Source organism: Mirounga leonina, unplaced genomic scaffold, assembly GCF_011800145.1.
Source record: "Mirounga leonina isolate KUSES-001 unplaced genomic scaffold, KU_Mleo_1.0 Mir_153, whole genome shotgun sequence".
In the NCBI taxonomy this organism is placed as follows: Eukaryota; Metazoa; Chordata; class Mammalia; order Carnivora; family Phocidae; genus Mirounga; species Mirounga leonina.
In genome coordinates this window covers 2,297,885-2,311,052 of record NW_023270387.1, presented here as the reverse complement: position 1 = coordinate 2,311,052, position 13,168 = coordinate 2,297,885, and the positions used below count along the sequence as shown (strand labels likewise).

General features: G+C 38.2%; 1 long non-coding RNA gene across 1 annotated transcript in view; it reads right to left on the bottom strand.

Moving 5' to 3' along the window:
- LOC118013164 overlaps positions 1–12,182 on the bottom strand; it is a 67,893-nt gene extending 55,711 nt beyond the window's left edge. Inside the window, exons 1-2 of the long non-coding RNA XR_004679942.1 lie at positions 12,138–12,182; positions 5,983–6,063 (exon numbers count right to left, since the gene is read on the bottom strand). This is a non-coding gene — a long non-coding RNA (uncharacterized LOC118013164). The remainder of the gene's footprint in view (positions 1–5,982; positions 6,064–12,137) is intronic.
- Positions 12,183–13,168: the final 986 nt, after the last annotated feature.

The following is a 13,168-nucleotide window of genomic DNA, read 5'->3' as shown; positions in this document are numbered from 1 at the left end:
ATTTAATAGACAAAGGATAGAAAAGTCTATGTCTACCTAACATGACAAAATTATTGTGGTAGCCCCTTTTAGAATATTAATTTATGGCTAATAATATTAGCAAAATGAAGTTCTATTGTCAACATAAAACTGAGTAATTTTGGACTGCATGTTATAAAATATATTGGCCATTTGATGTAACTGATTCTTCTGATTTTGTGTTGTATTCATAGTCTTTACTATTCCAAAGTCCAATGAAAGTTTTTGTTTCTCAGAAAAGTCAACTCTTGGTCAGGAAATCGATTCCTTGAAAATCAATTATAAATATTTAGCATAATTAGAAGCATGAAACAGATGGATGAGTCAAACATTTCCAAAAGAATGTTAAATGTTAAGTATTTTCCTCATCTTTGGGATTTTCACATTATTTTGATTGTGTAAATTCAAGATTTATCTGAATGTTCTATTGCATAAGTTTGAGTTTCTTGTAATATCCATTTCCCTGAATAAAATAAAAACTCTAACATTGTGTAAAGTTTGGGGTATTTTTGATAGTATTATAAATATCTTATTCTAATATAACTTCATACCAAATTTCATTTAAATTTCATTATCATTGTATTCTCTGTGATCAGAAGCAATGGTATAGAAACAAGAATTCTCTGCTTCCTTCTGTATTGTGCCTTTAATCATAAAAATGTTTCTGTTTTGATTATTTTGAAATTAATTCACTGTTTTCCTAGATTGTATCTTTCTGTGAACGAATGGATCAACAAATGAGAAAATGAATTATTCTATTTGTTTTACTAACATCTAAATGGAAACTGAGCACATCAAACAGAAAAATATTTCTGATACACACACACTTCCCAATTCTTTCATTTTGAATTTTGTTTTTGAAATGAATGAATCCCTGTCCCATGAAAATTATACTGACACAGTTTTTTTAACATCTGCCCTCAACACTTAATGTTGCTCTCAGATGGATTTTATTCATTTGGTAGATACATATGACCCCTTAGAGTAAAATGAAATGAGACATAATTCCCAGAAATCACCCTAAAGCTAAAACTATTGCAAAATTACAGATTTCTTGTTAATGAAAGTGTGCACTGTTCTGTAATTTAATAAATATATATTGGGTACCTAATATTAAGCAGTACAATAGGTGCTAATAATAAAACAATAGAAAAGACAGACATTGCCTCAGCTCTCCAAAACCATACACATCAACACATGCTGCTAGATTGGGTTCCAAAGCACGTTCTGAGATACGGACATGTAACAAGATGACTGAGGTTTAACAAATACATCAAAGTTTATAAAACTGCATGCTGTTTGTTTCCTTCTGTGTAATGCATGTTCTCCAAAGTTGCCAATGTAACTGAAGTCATTTGCTGCTCTTCTTTTGAAAATCATTTTACAGTCTATATTGTGCATTCTTTTAATCTCCTGTGGTCTCAAATTTCAACTACTAAAGATACATTTGAATTTGTAAGTAATTAAACTGTAGAATTATGAAAATATTTGTAGCTACAGTAGTAAGGCAAGGCATATTTAAGTTTGAACTGGTTGAAAGAACAGCATTCTCTCTCTATGTACACCCTCTACCTCTTTCCAGAAGAAAAAGGCCATAGGACTCTTGAGGAACCCACAGCATGGTCTCTAATCCAGTTTAGGAATTTTCGTTTTCCCTTAGTTCAGCTTCTTCTCTAGAGAATCAATTACACTGATTTTATAAGCAACCTGCGCTTTCACAGAATGCCATATTCTATCAGGATGGGTGTACTTATATGTTGATTAGTTGTTCTATTAGTAGTATAATAACATGTTGAATAAAACAACTGAATAGATTAGAGGCAAAATGAGATTTTTCAAAAATGTTAATAATACTAGTCATTATCAGAGCCATTTACAAATTTGTCAGCATAGAATTTGACTTTTTTTTTTTTTTTTTTATTTGACAGAGAGAGAGAGAGAGCACAAGTAGGCAGAAAGGCAGGCAGAGGGAGAGGGAGAAGCAGGCTCTCCACCGAGCAGGGAGCCCGACGCGGGGCTCGATCCCAGGACTCTGGGACCATGACCTGAGCCGAAGGCAGCCGCCTAACCAACTGAGCCACCCAGGCGCCCCAGCTTTGACTTTTATAGGTATTCTCCTTGTGACCTTTAACCAAACGATAGTTGCCATATTGAAGAGTCATGATCTGGATTCAAACCAACCCAGATTTGAATCCTCACTCTACTATTTACTGGTTATGTGACACTGGGTGCATTTTTACTTAATCTTTTCATGACTCAATTTCCTCATCTGTGAAATGAGGATCATAATTATACCAATATTACTCAGTTTTTCTTGGAATTAAATAAAAACTGTATAAAGTACTCAAATAGAGTATGCCGCCTTCAGTCAAAGCCTAATCCATACACTTTAGCTTTGGAGTCTAACTTCTCTCATCCACTCAAAAACCTCTCTCTTGTCACTTCATTTTCCTTCTCCTATGTAAGGTATTTATCTTTTACTTCAAGGTAATTTGTATCATCTATAAACATACTCCCAGTTGAAAAAAAGCAGTAACACCTCACATTTCCTCTGAGCTAATGCCCCTTCTCTCTGTTTTTCAGGTGGAGGCCACGGTCACTGTCTCCTTTTCCTCACCTCTCAATCTTTCCCATTCCCCTCTAACTGGGCTTCCATTCCCATTAACTAAGAAAAGTGTGCAAATCCAAACCATCAATACTCATACTTATATGGCCAAATCCATATAACTCGGCACATCTTCCTACTCACCCCGTAAGCTTCTACTTGTCGAGATCCAGAGTCCCTTTCTTCGGCCCCTCTAGTCAGTCATCAGTAGGATCCCCTGCATACCCAGTCCTCTCTCTAACATTTCAATCTCCTTAATGTAGTAATTAAACTTAGTGTGTTACTGATGATCCTGCTTTCTGGAGGGCTCTCAAAAATGGACTGTTTGTTCTCCCATACCCTTCTCACCTCTGGACCTGGATTGGGGTAGGTGTCCCTTGTTCTAAGCTGGCATGACCAGAGAATGCCTCCACTCTTCTCCTCTACCCTTGGGCCTGTAGTATGGCAAGTGTCCCCTCCCGTCCTTCCCAAAAACTCCAACTTTGAATCCCTTATCATGAAATTAAAGCTCCTTATCTGAGTCATCTACTAACCCTAGGGACAACTGTCCTTCATTTCTTAAAGACTTTAGCTCAAGATTCAGTGTCATTTTCTGCAACCGTTCTACTGCCCTAATTTTTTGGTGATTTCACTATGTATACAGCTAATCCTTACAATAGAATGATTAGTTTTTTCTATGGTATGCCTATTGTCATGGGTTGGAATAGTTTTTGAGGAAACACACTCCAGGAAGCCATGGTCTAGGGCTTATGTGAGGCTTTAAATAGAAAATTATATATAAATTTGCTTTGAAGATAAAAGTGAGATTTAAAAAGACAAAAGGGGCTGAGAGGTAGAGGAATGAAGGGAGGAAATATGGCCAGAGAAAAATATTTAAGGATTGTTTCCTTAAACAGATCTCTAAAGTGTGCTATTTCCCCACTTCGAGTGTACCCCCCACTCTCCACCCCTACCCCCAGGATCTTAAATCCTTTCCTGTCTTCCAAGCCTCTGAGCAGATCTTAAAACCTTCATACACACATTCTCTGACCCCCTCGCATAAAGCCAGGCAGCTTGTGTTTAAATTCTGAGTGCTCTAGAATCAGGACTATCTATCAAACACTCCTCATACTTACCTTATCTGGCTTTTGTGTGTGTGTCTTCACATAACTTCCTTACTGTAGAGCATATATTATGTTCATGAAGGGAAGGAAAGTGTCTAGCATATTTCCTATCTCTCTTTTTAATTAATGCATAGGGTGAGGTAATATATAAAACCAAGAAAGAAGGGAATGTGGTCTTTGTAAAAAGAAAAAAGCTTTTACAACTAAAGGTTGTTAGGTATGCTTCTTGCAAGAGTGGGCATAGAGTTTGCCATGGATCCCATAGAATCACAGTGGTACAACTAAGAGGAGCCTAGCCGTTCCCTCTCAGTATGCAAATACACGCACAGAGGCTTATCAGAGGTCTGGGCTACATGCCCGTCACAGAGCCACAGGTCTGCAACAGAAATTTCAGTCTTCTAATTTCTCAGTTATTATTCTTACCCATACACCATTCTGCCTCTCAATTATTATAATAATTACTGCCATCATTGTCATACTTGATTAAGTATATCTAAAACCGAGGGGTTTTTTTGTTATTTTGTTTTTTAAAGATTTTATTTATTTATTTGACAGAGACAACAGTGAGAGAAGGAACACAAGCAGGGGCAGTGGGAGAGGGAGAAGCAGGCTTCCCGCCGAGCAGGGAGCCCGATGCGGGGCTCGATCCCAGGACCCCGGGATCATGACCTGAGCCGAAGGCAGACGCTTAACGACTGAGCCACCCAGGCGCCCCAAACCGGGTTTTATCAGAACCCTAAAATCTGTTCCCATGTGTCTAGACATTACTGTTTGTTACTCGTTTCACATTCTTTCCTGTTCAGAAGTGAATCTGGGTCAAGATGCGTTGCTTGACCCAGAACACTGTTTGCATTCCTCAGTGCCCATATCTGCTTGCTGGAAAATCCCAAACTCTGGTAGGAAAACAACTGGTTGTATTAGATTTGGGTACTAGAGATGCGGTGTAAATTCTGCAGAGAAATTTCAACTTTTCCTCAATAATTCGTTTTACTTACACGATTTTAAAAAGCACAATTTTTAAATTCACTCTTTATACTAAAAGAGTATCCTTACTACCACTTTCCTTACTACTTACTACCAGTACAAAGGCCATTGCAATATTCCTTACTACTACTCCATCAGTGATGAAGGTGTCTGGAAAGTAGAGGTGTTCCCTGTGTGGGGTAAATCCAGACCGGGTCACCGCAGAGCCTGCCCTAGTCCTAGCTCAACAAAGTCACCACAGGCAGAAGGAGAGGTGAGGCGTGCGTTTGTATGCTCACCCCATGTCAGCTGTGTTTTCTTTTCCCCATATGCACAACCTTTTATACCAATTTGTGTTTGTGTATTCTTATAATGAGTATAAAAAGAAAGGTAGCTATTGCTTTATGAATTAAGTTGAATATTTTGTCAAGATTCAATTAAGTGTGAATTGCTACAATAATCATCATGGGATTATTTATAGGCAAAACAACTGTTAAAGAACAGGGAAAACTATAAAACCTGGAGGGATTCTGAATTCCGATTGCCTCACACATGCCTTTAAGTCAAAACAGGAAATCATACATGGTGCAGGAAACACGGCTTGAAACTCTTTGATCTAAATCAAAGATTGGTGAAGAAAATTCCATCTGTATAATTTCAGTAAGGTATTAGTGGAGCTAGACCTCAGAAGTCCATTAGGAAAAAACAGCCAAATATTTTCCCAATCTTGCTTATATAATGTACGACATGTACATGGTAGGTCTAGTAAGTAAATGACTGTTACATGGGGATATGAAATTCACAAAACAGAGTATAGACCAATGTAAAGAGTATAAAAGCAGTCCTGTAAAATTCATTCATTCAACAGATAATGTCTGGAAAGTCTCCCAGACATTAGTGGATCCTGGAGACATGAGCAAGATACATGAGTATCTCCTTCCCAGAGGTTCCTGGCAGCGTGCTTTCCTTTTTTTTTTTTTTTTTTTTTCTTTTCTCCTCTATACAATCTAACCTACTTCATAGAGTTTTGCTTAAGGTTAAATGAGATTACATTAAGTGTCTAGAAATTCAATAAATCTATTTCCTCCTCCGTACCTTTGTTCAATATACAATGGAAACCATTGAAGCTTCTTGAACAAAGGATTTCTTGATCAGAGGTGTCTCAGAAAATCACTTCAGCTTGGAAAACAATTAGTCTAGCTAGGAAGTAATGAAAGGTGTCTTGTATTAAGGAGATGGAGACGATTTACAGTAAAAACTCACTTTTCCCAACAGAGAAGGTTCTTGACTAACCTCTTTAATTCATCCTGAATCTTCAATCCCTGCTCCACCCTTCCATCATCTGAATCGCTTCGTTCTTGACATATATTACTCCTGCAAACAAAAAGCAAATAAAATCTCTGGATACACAAGTCACATCTTCTATGTGATATTTTGAGAACAATATTTTGTAAAAATTAAACTAGTCACATGGACAAAGTTCAATAATCTGTAATCACACCTAAACATAGTTTGTTACCTCCCAGAAAAATCCATAACCCACCCAGGACTTTCAGTAACGCCACAGCCCACCATATGCCCCCACATCCTGTGGTCACTCTCATGCCTTTCTAGAGTCTCTTTCAGTGGCTCCCAGCTCTCCACAAGGCTTCTTTAAGTTTAATGGACTTTATCCAATGTTTGTAATTATCTTCTTATTGTATAGATACTCATTAGAAAAGGAAGATATTTTTCCAACTAAGCCAAGTTGCTTAATGATTTGAGAACTATTTCAGGAATAGAATTTATGTTATAGGTCTGAGAATTTTAACGAATTCATAAAATAACAAAATTAACCTTGCATTCCTTAAGGCTTTTTGGTTTGTTTTTGTTTGTTTTGTTTTGTTTTTAATTCTAGAAAGACTGAGTTCAATGTACAAACATCTAGGATGCAAAACGCTCTGCCAAGTTACCAAGTTATAATTCAATGCTTATGATTCTGTAAGCCCTGATGCCCACAATGTCCCCCCATGCACTCTGCATCGTCATTTCTTGACACTTCTCTGATGTGCCATGGTTTCCCTCAGTAACTGCTTAGTCCATTTTCCCCCAGCAATGTCAGAGCAGATATATGGTTCATATTTACCTCCAATTCTGAAGTAGTCAGTCAAAGGAATCAGGAAATGGAGCAACTCAAAAGCAGCATTCTCTTAGGAGTATGTTAGTTATAACTAACCAATTAAATCATAAATATTGGCTCAAGTGTTATATGAAGGAGGAAGCAAATGTTCTACGAGTGGGGCTATATGACAGACTTGTTTGTGATTCCGGGCTTAATTAAAATGCAGCATAGAGAAAAATCACCAAAGCCTTCCCAAATTCATCAAAATGGCAACATCAGTAGCTTCTACCAAGAGGTCTTTGAGGATTAAATATGTAATTCTAGGTACACTGTAGGTTCCAAATACACAATACTTATTGTTGTGATTTTATTTATTCCTTTTAACTGTTAACAACTTAATGTGCTCATTTCTTGTCTTTTACCTTGAAGAAGAAACAAGAAGAGTTTAATTTCCGTCTCTCTACCGTGGGGTCAGGAGCCCGGTGTATTTCCACTGTGTGTCTCTGCTGACTTCATTTATTCATGTTTCCTCCTTTTATTTATTTATAAAATATTTGAGCACCTGTTAAATAGCACTTGCCATCTGCCACCCCATAAAATAGAGACATTTTTCTTCTCCAGTATATTGCCTCAACACTAGCAAAAAGGAGTAAGTTCCTGAAAAGACAAATCCATTTTCCATTTCACTTATAGACACATATATCACTATAGACAAAGTTCACCTTAGCCTGAATACAGTCCAACGGGATCTACATGCAGTCTCAGTGTATTTGCTCTAGGAAACACTAGTATTCTCTTAACCCAGAAAAGCCAAGAGCAATCGCTACATGGACAGGATTTGACACCATGTGGTGACAGATGACAGTGCAAATATTACTGACTATTAAAATTTTCAGTAGGCCCCAAGGCAGGTTTAACTACTGACAAGAATGCCAAAACACGCAGTGAAAGGTTTTTTTCTATTTGTATTTTAAGCAGTCAGATGGTTAGAATAATAAACATATCACACATTAAATATACATCACAGATTATAAAATGAACATTTAAATGATAGTTATCGCATCCTGTGGTTAATAGGCATCAAAAGGAACTACGGATTTAAATTATAATTTCAGTACAATGAAAAATTAATAATTTAAACTCAACAACATAAAATTAACAAAACTGTAACATGCATGTTTATGCTAAGTAAAACCAAATTCATTAAGATAATTCACAGTCAATGCCTCCTTCTAGGATTTCTTTAAGAAATAATGCTAACCCACCGTTTGCTGCAATAGTTTATCCTTTGTTATGGTATTAATATGGTTCTATTAAAATCAGTAAATATTTTAAAATTCAGCTCCACACTTGAGCCTGTACATGTCATGTATTCATTCTCCACTTGATAGCAAATCATTCAAGTGAAAACACACCGCCAAAATTCTGAGCAATTTGAATGCAAATTAAATCAATACAATAACTTAGAAGAATTTGCCCTTGGAAAGAGTGCAAGTTCAGGCAGCTGCTCAGGACCCTTATTTTGTTTAGTCAATCTCTGGTAGTATAACTAGACTTCAGACATCCACTGCACTCTCCAAGTTCAAGTGTGAAGAAACCCAGAGCAAGAAGACTTATGTACCACAAGAGGAATGTACTGGGAAAAGTGAGCAATGGATAACAGGTTTTATTCTAAACCTTGTCAACATAACACATCTTGTCAGATAAAAATCAGGAAATTCAGTTGTGGAAGTAGATAGGAAATGCTCTTATCTGTGCCAATCATTTTTTTTTTATATATAACTACCACAGATTGAGTAAGTATGATTATAGCTGAAAAAGTATAATGTAGCCATAAGGCTTTTTTCCAGAATATTCCATTGAATAATTCCAAAAGATAAAGATGTGATTCTAGGAGCCTCTTTTTCCTAGCTTTTTCTGCAATGAAAAGGAACAACAAAGAAACGACACTGCGAAACCAAATCACAAACAGGAAACAGGAAATAAAATGTTTTTTGAGACCAATTTCAGAGACTTCCACATTTTTATAGATACGCCACCTCTAAAGAATAGCAATATTATTAAATAAGTTAAACGTTTACCTTAGAAGCTTTGGAAACATGTTACGCAAGTCCAAAAGATTGTTAGAGTCAATTCACTCGATAAGTATTCTTAAGGACCTATTATTCACCAGGCCCTGGGTCAGGAAGGCTTTGGAAATGAATACAGCACTCATTTCCGATGGTGTGGTAGACCTGGGGCACACAGGTAAGCAAGGAATGACTACAATGTGGCTAGAGACACATACGGACCTTGACAAAGAGGAGGAAGTCCTGATCTATACCCAACAACAGGTCAAGATTCTCACAAAAGGGAAGATACTTGGGCTGAGAGGAAGAAGGAGCAAGGAAGGCTCTTATTCTTGCTTCAAAACTATGCAGACTGTGGAGACGCTCAGAGGCTCCCAAAGCCCAGAGACCACCAGTGAGGGGGACTGCTTTAGGGAGGTTAGGGTCTCCAAGCAAATTAAAAAGAGACAAACACTGTGGGTGACTCCCTTACAAGCAGTTGGGGCAGAGTTGCGATATTTACTGGTAGGAATCACCTACTTGGAAACATCTGGCAAACCCTGTAGAAATCCTCCAAGCCTGGGCTTAGCACATGGGGGAGTCTGGACTCCACAGGGTCAGTACCCACTTAGGGCTAGGTCTCTACCTGGCAATAACCAAACTGACAAAATGTATTCTGGATTCCTACCTTCTCCCAAGGATGAACGATCTTTCTCTGTTGACATACCACTAGTGTTCTCCAAGCCATTCATTTCCCCCTGACGTCTTCTGAATTAAAATCTCTCTCTCCATTTCTCATTGCATCCATAAACTTGCAAAACTCCAGGTGTCAGAGGAGGAAGCTGTCCCAGCTACAGTTTTTTGTTTTTTTTAAATCTCTGATATTATAGAAAAGAGAGCTAAATCATCAAAATCAAGGCCAGAAAACAAGTTAAAATGTTCTTGGAGAATTGACTTTTGGGGCAGAGGAAATTACTGATATTTAGACAAAAATGAGTCAAGGCAAGATCCAAAGTCACATGGAGTTGAGTAATCAAAGCCAAAGTCAGGAGGAACTGATAGAAAGGGATTTCATCATATGAGAAAGCACAAGTGTATACAAGGTTAGGTCTGTAGATTAAATCACGACCTTTTAAAAGCAAAGCACCTGTTCTAAACTCCTTCTTTATACTGAGTTAAGACACTAGGTATAAAAGTATGGAATCATTCTGGTTTCTGCTGGCTAAATGGATAAACTGTTGGGTCAGTGATGGATATTTTGCTTAGAAATAAATACACATTCAAAGTCTTACCATTTATGTAATACCCATTGCAGTAATTTCGGGCACAAGGGCAAGCAGATGGTGAAGCAATTTTTGCATAAACTAGACTTTTCTCCATTTTTAAAAATCCCCTGTACACATCATAGTTGGAAAGTAGTAGTTCTCCCGGTGTCAAATTCTCCAGTAGCCATTCAGTCTATGTAGGCTGGGATGGGAGCAGGGAGAGGGTGGAGTGCATAGTAAACATTATCCGATGTTGGTTCACAGTCATCCTAAATAAACAGACCCACTAAGAGACGAGCAAGAAGTCCGTGTGAACCACAAGAGAACTGTTTTCTGGTTCTATTTTAACCTGCCCAAAGGTTGCTTCATTCTCCAAATTACGTTCAGTTAGCAATGGGCAGCAGGAGAAATGATTCACTTACATAAATAATGAACAGACACATCTATGCAGTTGGATGCCACCTACAGAAATCCCTAGCTCCAAATAAATGAAATACAAATGTCGTCTCTTTAACTACAAATGAATGTCCAAACAGACCAAGGTGTTCCTTTCAAACAACACAGGGTTAAGAGTATTGAGTAGCAGCCTCAGAACTCGTATCTGGTAGAAGAAGTGATTATAAGTATTCTCTTCTGTACCTGTGTGTTCCTGGGAAATGCAGGCACGAACCTACCTGTCACACAAGATGTGTCTCCTTTGGGCTTTGTAACCGGCTCATCAGAACGTGTTCAAGGGGCGCCTGGGGGGTGCAGTTGGTTACGCCTCTGACTTGCTTTTGGCTCAGGTCATGATCTCAGGGTCACGAGTTCGAGCCCCTTTTTGGGCTCCGCGCTCAGTGCGGAGTCTGTTTCGGATGCTCTCCCTCTCTCCCTCGGCCCCTCCCACTTAAGTTCTCTGTCTCCCTAAAAAAATAAGTAGATGTAATGAGCACTGGGTGTTACATGCAACTAATGAATCACAAAATTCTACCTCTGGGACAAATTAAAAAAAAAAGTGTTTCAGATTAGAAATGGCACTCAGTAAAGTATTAGTTTGGCTCAGAAATAGCAAACATTTCATGACTTGAGGGGCCTAGGCCTGTCCTAACTTTGAAGGGAGTAGCAATCCCCAGACAAGTCCTATTATACCCCTTTCCTATGTGATGTCAATCACAAGCGTCTCCGCACATAACATTTCTGCACACAGAAAGACTAGATCAAAGTGATCATCTTAGAGTATCTATTATAGGTTTCTGGAAGGTGGAAAAGTATCACCAACAAATTTAAGCTTTTTTTAAAGGAGATCGAACTTCAAAGCTCAGCAGGAAATTTATAATCTCCCACCCAGTCATCTTTCCAAAGCACTGCTTCTCCTCTGGACCCCAGAGAAGGAAGAAAACCTTCCATTCCTCTGAACTGTGGAATAAGCCAACCAGGCCCTGCTTCTGTTCGACCTTCACTAACTTAAAGGGATGGTAAATTCTGCTTCCATTCATTATCTGGTGGTAGATCATTTTACTTACCTGATAAGTTACTGACTTAACCAGGAAATCAACACAGTGAAGACTTGTACAAGCTTAGGAACAGATAAGAGAATCTTTTATGAGCATCTGGGGCTACGTCCCTGGTGGCTCAAGGATGGGCATCTGAGAACTTGTAATTCCAGAGCAATGTCCCTGGGCGAAACAGAAGCAAATTTCCTCCCACCATGTCCGGTATAATGGACAAAAGTAATCTTTCACACTAAGACATTGGGACCATCGGGTTTATCAGTTTTTCATGGAGCTATGTTTCTATCTGGAACCTGTCAAAAAAGTTCCATTTATCTATACTCAGGTGAAAGATGGGACTAGAATTACAGCTGGTCAATGTCTCAGCTTCTCCCAAGGTGGTTCATTAAAGTTACAGGATGAATGAACATTTTGTGGAAATGTGGAGAGAGGCAGGATTTACCTGAGTGATCAGAGATAAATGGAGACTATTGGCATAAGGATAAATCTCTCGAGGCAGAGAAATCGTAGGTACGGGAGGGAAGGACGGTTGGAGAAAACCTACCTTTCCAAAGGACCCAGAGCTCCAGAAGACACCTGCATTATCCGAGGAAAGCATGATCATGGCTGGCAGGAAAATAAAAATAGACTTTGAATCACAGAGTTTTGCTTTCACTCCCGAGTATGCAAATGTTAAATTTCTTTGTGTATGATCCGTTCATCCAATAATCACCATTCAGTTTGATAAGACCCAGGATCTCTTGTTAATTCATCTTCCTTTCTCTAACAAATAATTCTTCCTTTTGGATAGATTTTACTATACTATCCCCAATATAATTACCTGAGGAAGAGAGACAATAAAACCTCCATCAAAAGTGTCTAACGGGGGCGCCTGGGTGGCTCAGATGGTTAAGCGTCTGCCTTCGGCTCAGGTCACGATCCCAGGGTCCTGGGATCGAGCCCCGCATCGGGCTCCCTGCTCGGCGGGGAGTCTGCTTCTCCCTCTCCCACTCCCTCTGCTTGTGCTCGCTCTCTCGCTGTGTCTCTCTCTGTCAAATAAATAAATAAAATCTTTAAAAAAAAAAAAGAGTGTCTAACGTAAGAGCTACATTTTAAAATACGTACAGGGAGATAGCACACCAAAGTTTAATGCCTACTGGGGCTGTGCTGTAGAGATACAGGTTTTGTGGGGCTGAAAGATAATCCAATTAAAGTCAAGTCCTAAGAAATATAATCAAAATAACAAATGCAAAATGGCATATAAAAATAAATGTGCACTTAGAAAATAAGATAAAAGCAAATTATCAATTTTTAAAAACTGACAAATGTATCATAAATTCCAGAAAATAACATAATATTTTATTACTAAATTTCTAATACCCTCTGGAATACTCTTTCTTTCCTACAGTTTCTGGCTGAATACACTGGATCTTCTCTTCCTATGATGAAGCTCTCATAATGTAGTTTTCGATAGAGAAAATAAAAAGATAATTCAGCTATTCCTCACTACGGCTGTCATTTGTTTTTAATTATTGATAATTTAGAAAATTAATCTGAAATTAAAGCCTGCACAAGAGTAATCCAAAAGCACTTTAA